Below are 6,149 nucleotides of genomic sequence, written 5' to 3' on the forward strand. Positions count from 1 at the left end.
GATCATTGCTGTACCTCATTAGCAGGATATATAAAGCTGCATGGGATCTATTGCAATAAATTCTTGCAACATACATACCAGGCCACATAGTTATGAAATCAAAATAAAGTGAAAATATTTTWAAAAAAGGAGCATGTTCATGTGAAATAGTTCTAGGYTATTTGTTCCATGCAACAGTTCTGAAATTATGAAGAGTAAAGGCAATGGCTTTTGATATCAGACCTGAGAAGCAAATTTTAACTCTCAGGATTTTTCTGTTTGATTTTGAGAAGGAAATACACAGATCGCATCAAGGAATTCAAGACATGAAACTTCTTTGCTTCTCCTATCTGAACCAGTTACACTGGTTTCCACCCACCCTCGGATATGAAAATGTGCTGAGTGCTGGAAGCTTTTTTCCAATAGATTGATGAGGTGAGCCTCTGGTGCCAGCACACAGTCACTGTTTTGAGTCCTTTAGCRTGAGGTGGGCAGCTCTTGCTGATCAGTGAGTGTTTTACATGCACTGTATTTAGCCAGACCCTGGCCAGCAGCAGAGTGCCCGGCATGTGCCCCTTGCATGATGTTCTCCTCTGCCTGCTATCAAAGGGGGTTCTTGAGAGAGACCTGTTTGCAGGCAAGTTGGTCAAAGGCAAATGTGTTCAATATGTTTTTTTTTAATTAACACATCCTTTGTATTATCTTTTCTTAATTTGCATAACCACATTTCTCCCTCCCACATCACCCAGAGGAAGAAAGGGCTGGCAGCAGAATTAGCATTTCAAGAGCCAGAATTTTTAGGACATGGGATGCAYCTGGGTTTGAGAACCTCCTCTCGATTTTAAGGTTCAGCAATAGTTACAAAGTGGTTTACATGAGTAAACTACAAGTCAGTAGCAGTACACGAAGTCCTATAAGACAAAGTAACCAGGGAAAGTACTTCCAACACAGCTTCCAAAATGAAGATCCTGATTTTGTGAGAGCACACAGCTTGAAACAGGACTTGTAAAGAGATTTTTTCAAAAGCTAGACCTACAAGCCCCGTGCTTCAGCCACAGAGAGCATAGAGGGTCTACCTCTACAGAATGATTTAGTGTGGGATCCTAGCAAAAGGTATGTGAAATGGATGCTTGATTTTTTATTTCATGGCAGAAGCCTATGGAAAAGAGCAGAGGTGTTTTGTCTATCTGGTTTTAGGTTTTGTGTTACCCTTTGCATACATATCTTCATAGGTGATAACAGGCTAGAGTCTGTTAGTCCACTATCACAAYTGAAAGTCAGAGAAAAGACCTCTTAGCTTATTCAAAGGGTTATGCTGTGAAGTTTGGAAGCTGCACTAAAATTGCTCAAACTATTACCTACTGTATCAGCTACGTACAAAGCAATTTTTGAGCTCATTCTCTCAAGTTTCTACAGTTTTACTATGCAATGATGACTTAGAAACACAGWCACCAGAACGTTAACCCAAACCCCCAAATCCTTACTCAAATGGTGGAAGATCAGGCCCAAGGGAAAAACAGATCAGTGGCTTTCACTAAAACAACCATTTTCCACCTCTTGCCGAAGAAACCTGAGATATTTGCAAGCTTAATGGGCCCTATGACATGCAAAGAGAAAAAAACCCCACCAGGTTCCTGAGTCTTTGCTGGTCATTATCACTGGTTTGAACAGYACTGGAAGCCAATAATGGAACAGGAAGGATGCTTGTGCCAATGTAGTTTCTCTGTGAGTTTCACAACTGAGTGTAGGGAGGGGATTTCAGCTGATGTTGAAAATCATTAAAACTCTTTTTGGCAGCACAATTTCAATATCCTTTCTTTGTCCCTGGTCCTCAGTGTACAGCTCTGCCGGTGGTGAGCCTGCACCTCCTTGTGCCTCCTTGGCACAAGGAATGTAATGAATTCCTTGTACAGGTTATGGTCTGTGTTTGTCCTCAACTTACCTCCCTCTAACTCAACACTTCTCCATTCCTGCCCTGAGGTTCCTCGTGCATTTTAAAGAGGAAAAGCTATGTAACAGTCTTCTGGCCACTGATCCAGTAGAATTTCCCTTATTGTATCCAGCCCTGGTAGGATGATCACACAAAAGAGTAAAATAAATATCTGTTATTGATCATAATTTCTGTGACAAATTAGCATCTTCAGAGGAACATAAACAACAATTACCTGAATAACAAAGACAGCAGAGCTCATATTCTYTCTCCCCTGCATGCACTGAAACAAGAGGAGTAAACTTGCAGCATCCCATATCTCAAAGGGAGTGTAAGCAATCCCTTGACTTTGCTCTTTGGATCCTTTTAGGCAGAGGAGAGCAAGGCTTTCTATCATGAGACAAGGCTGCATTACTCACAAAAGGCGCCTAAACTTTGCCAACAAATGCTTTGTTCCTGCAGAAAATTTTCACAGTAGAGCATTCCCAGAAAGATGTATGGCAGAGATGAGTGAGGCTTTAATGCTTTCAGATTAGGTAGATGAACATTTGACAAGGTCACTTGAAAAGGGCACACGCAAACAAAACACACACACACACAGAAACACACACACACGACAGACTGTAGTGACAAGTGTCCTGGGGTCCAGAAWTTCTAGCAGGTACTTTGTTATCCTTCTGTAGAAGTTCTATGCTATTGATCTGGCTTAGCACTCAGTAGATCAGTCTTCCCCTCCTGCTTTGGAATTAGTCTTGCTGAGTGATACTGGGCTGACTTCAYTACTCTATCCCTTTCCTCCTCCACCATGAAAAAGGCTGTCATGATACAACAATCTCTTTCAAAATGCTTTATGTAAAGTGAGGTCAATGATTATTAATGAATCTCTGAAAGTCAAAAAAAAAGCATAGAAAACATTTCCTGTTTCCAAGCAGGCCTTAGCAGCAACTTCTTGGACCTCCTTCTCTTTCCAATGACAGACATTTTTGTCAGATGTATGTGGCTGGCCAAGATCTCAGTCCTGATTATTTGTCACCTGCCCAGTACTGCTTTTCACCTCTATCCTATGTGATTCCACTTGCTATGAATTACATGCCTTCAGCTACCTTTAGGTATTTAAACGGCACATTTGTTCTAAGGAGTTAAAGGCACCTTACAAGTGTACTGTCAGTTTCTCCCATTTCGTACAAAAGATTTTATTTAGTCCACATCTTAGGAAAATGGCATGCCTATATAATAATTAACATAGCTGCTAAATGGAAAGTATGAAGGGTGGTTAAATGATAGACAGAAGGTGTGCCTGTTAAGTTTATGTGTCAGACATTGKGTTAGGTCAGTGTCCTCTTACAGAAGTCTGCAAGCTGCTTGCAAGTTTCCTCAGAGATTATGACCCCACTGAACTACATTTGATTTCCTCATGAGGCCTTTCAGGCTTGATTTCATATTCCTGGAATTATGGACTTGATTCAGTTAAAAATTTAAGATGTGTCCGCAACACAGATTGCGACACATAGTAAATGGAGTGATACTTAATAAAAACAGGACTTGATACAACCAGGACTTGATACTTGTCAACAATACTTGTTATAAACGACAGTCTTGATAAAAAACTTGATATAAATTTGATAGAACTTTTGAAACTGCATCTGGTACAACCACAGTAGGGTTGACTTGTCACAAGGTTGCATCAGCCTTCTTGGATAGGATCCATCCTGTCTATGTGCACCCCAGCTTAATTTTTTTTTTTCTTTTTTGCAAGAGATGTTGTTTGCTTAGCTAGAGATGATGCAGTGGAGAAATTGTACTATTTTTCGGAAGCAGCCCAAGAAGACATAGAAACTGAAAAAAGCTGGGCATATGTGGGAAGGGGTGTCCAGTGTTGGAAAAAATTTGTTTGTTGTGTACTGGGGGAATTGCAATACATTTAAAAACACTGATGTAAGCTGAGACAGGGGAGGACCTGGATTTACCAGTTCATCACAGTACAAGTAATCACAATCTGTGATTCAGCTTCCCCAGCAAGGGCTGTGCAGAGCTCCAGTGAAGCCCCATCKGAAGGAGCAGTTGCAGTACTGGTCAGGGAGCATTTGTAGCACCTGTGTCATGAAAGCAAGCCAGAGGAGCTCAGCTCCCTGAGTGTCACAGAATGGGGAATAAAAGCAATAAAGCTCAGCACTCTTAACACTGTCAGTGATGTATAGGACATACTAATGCCAAAGGACCAAAAATAGAGGAGCAGATGATTATGAACTGGCCATGTATCATTTTACAAGTAAAAAGAAGACTCCTCCTGACTATTCAAAAAATGTGGTTCAGGATGTGTCTTGAAATGTGTCATCTTCTAGTGACAGTTCAGGGATAAAAAAAATATTTTTAAACAGAGTTGATGTCTACTAGCAAAATTGGTATTAGCCCTGAGAAACCTATGGATGTGATAACATTCTGAAAATCCCATGCTTTCCTGCCTTTTAACTGGCTCTGTCAGATTGCTGTAGATGTCCAGAAATGTCCCTCTCTGAACAYCTCGGTGTCCATTTTCCAAAACATGGATTAAGGAATGGTAATCTCCCACACTTAAGGTCTGAGAGAGAACACATGAGGAGAATACAAAATACAGCAGAGCTGGCCCTTTCCTGTAGAAGAGAATGGAAAAATTACTGGAGTCAAAATCACATTTTTAATGAAAGAGGACTCTTCTAGGAAGTGTGAGATGTGGTTTGAGCTCCCTTATCTTCTCCCTGAACTTCCTCCTTCCCTGTGAACTGAAATGGGTTCAATCTCACACCTCCCTTTTCCCTAAAGGAAGGGAAGCACTCAAAGAGAGGTAGGATTAGGATTAGGATTAGGATTAGGATTAGGACACTCCCTGCTCTGCCCATTGAAATGGTGAATGGATGAAGATGAATGGCACAACAAGACAGAAGTGGCTAGAAAACAAAACTAGAAGTGGAAAAACAGGAAGTATGGCTCAGTGTTTGTGGTGGTCACTTAGAGGCAGAATATGGCTTCAAGACCATTCAGATTGAAAAGGAGTTTGAACTCTGATCTCTTCCTGGCAGTGCTTTCTATAAATAAAAGATCTCAYAACATAACCTCTCTTTGGTGTATTYGGAAAGTATGAGCTTCTCTTGGACTCTTTTGAGATTTTGTAACATCCCATTGGTTATGCCATAATGGTGCATACAGGTAGCTAAAGAATCCTGAGTGAGGCAATTAAATCCTAGAGGATTTCAGACAGCTGTTCTCTGGGTTTTTTTCTTAGTTGAGCTCTGGGGAGCTCCCTGCTGAGCAAGGTAATTATTCTGAATTCCCTTCTKAGCTACTCAATCTCCACTGGCATTACAGTGTGAGCCTAATGGAAACTCTGGGATTTGTGGTGACCAAATCACATACAAACGCCAGTTCCTCTTACAAATTTTAAAGGAAACCCGCCTTTTTTACAGGGAGATTAAACCCTATTTGGATGTGTTCAGATGCATCTGAGAGGACTTGAGCAGAAAAGAAAACATTTAGGGCACATCTCTGGCCTGCAATGCAGCTTTACATAGAAGTATCTGAACTAGTGGTGAGGAAAATAAGCCTGAAGAGCTGAAAGCATGAGATTCTTAAAGATGCCATTATGAGAGCTCCGAAGGCCACCAGTACTTGTCACTTGGTTTTGATGCATCAATCAGCTGTTACTACTTTCTGTAAAATGTTGGTAGAACAGAACACAGAATTGTTTGCAGATTGAAATTGCAAACTGAAAGCAGTTTATTCTGTAACCTTCCCATTAGAAGCCTAGTATTATTGTCATCATCAATTTTCTTCTCTTAAAGTTTCAGGATTATTAAACAGAGAAGATAATGTGATAGGAGTGCTTGCACCCGCTGGGGCAGTGGATTCCTTTGAGCCRTGGATAATCGGGGTAATTGCTAAACCCTCGCCTCCCACGGCCCGCATGGGTTGGGGGAGCGGTGCTGCCTGCCGCTACCCCGCCGTGCCTGGCAGATCCCAAATCCCTTCGTTTCTTACCGGCGGATCACGAGGCGCGTTCCACCCGCCCGGCTGCCGGCACCCCAGCTCACCGAGCCGGACCCACCGTGCCTCACTGACCCCTCGGACCCCACTGCCCCTCACTGACCCCTCGGACCCCACTGCCCCTCACTGACCCCTCGGACCCCACTGCGCCTCACTGACCCCTCGGACCCCACAGCGCCTCACTGACCCCTCGGACCCCACTGTGCCTCACTGACCCCTCGGA

At 42.5% G+C, this 6,149-nt stretch overlaps 1 protein-coding gene across 1 annotated transcript in view; it reads right to left on the reverse strand.

Annotated features, from left to right (window-relative positions):
• Positions 1–6,149, reverse strand: part of SULT4A1 (sulfotransferase family 4A member 1) — a 54,364-nt gene that overhangs the window by 47,629 nt on the left and 586 nt on the right. The gene's annotated exons all lie outside the window — the stretch shown is intronic.

Source organism: Malurus melanocephalus, unplaced genomic scaffold, assembly GCF_030028575.1.
Source record: "Malurus melanocephalus ecotype Western Australia unplaced genomic scaffold, MMel_1.1 scaffold_16, whole genome shotgun sequence".
In the NCBI taxonomy this organism is placed as follows: Eukaryota; Metazoa; Chordata; class Aves; order Passeriformes; family Maluridae; genus Malurus; species Malurus melanocephalus.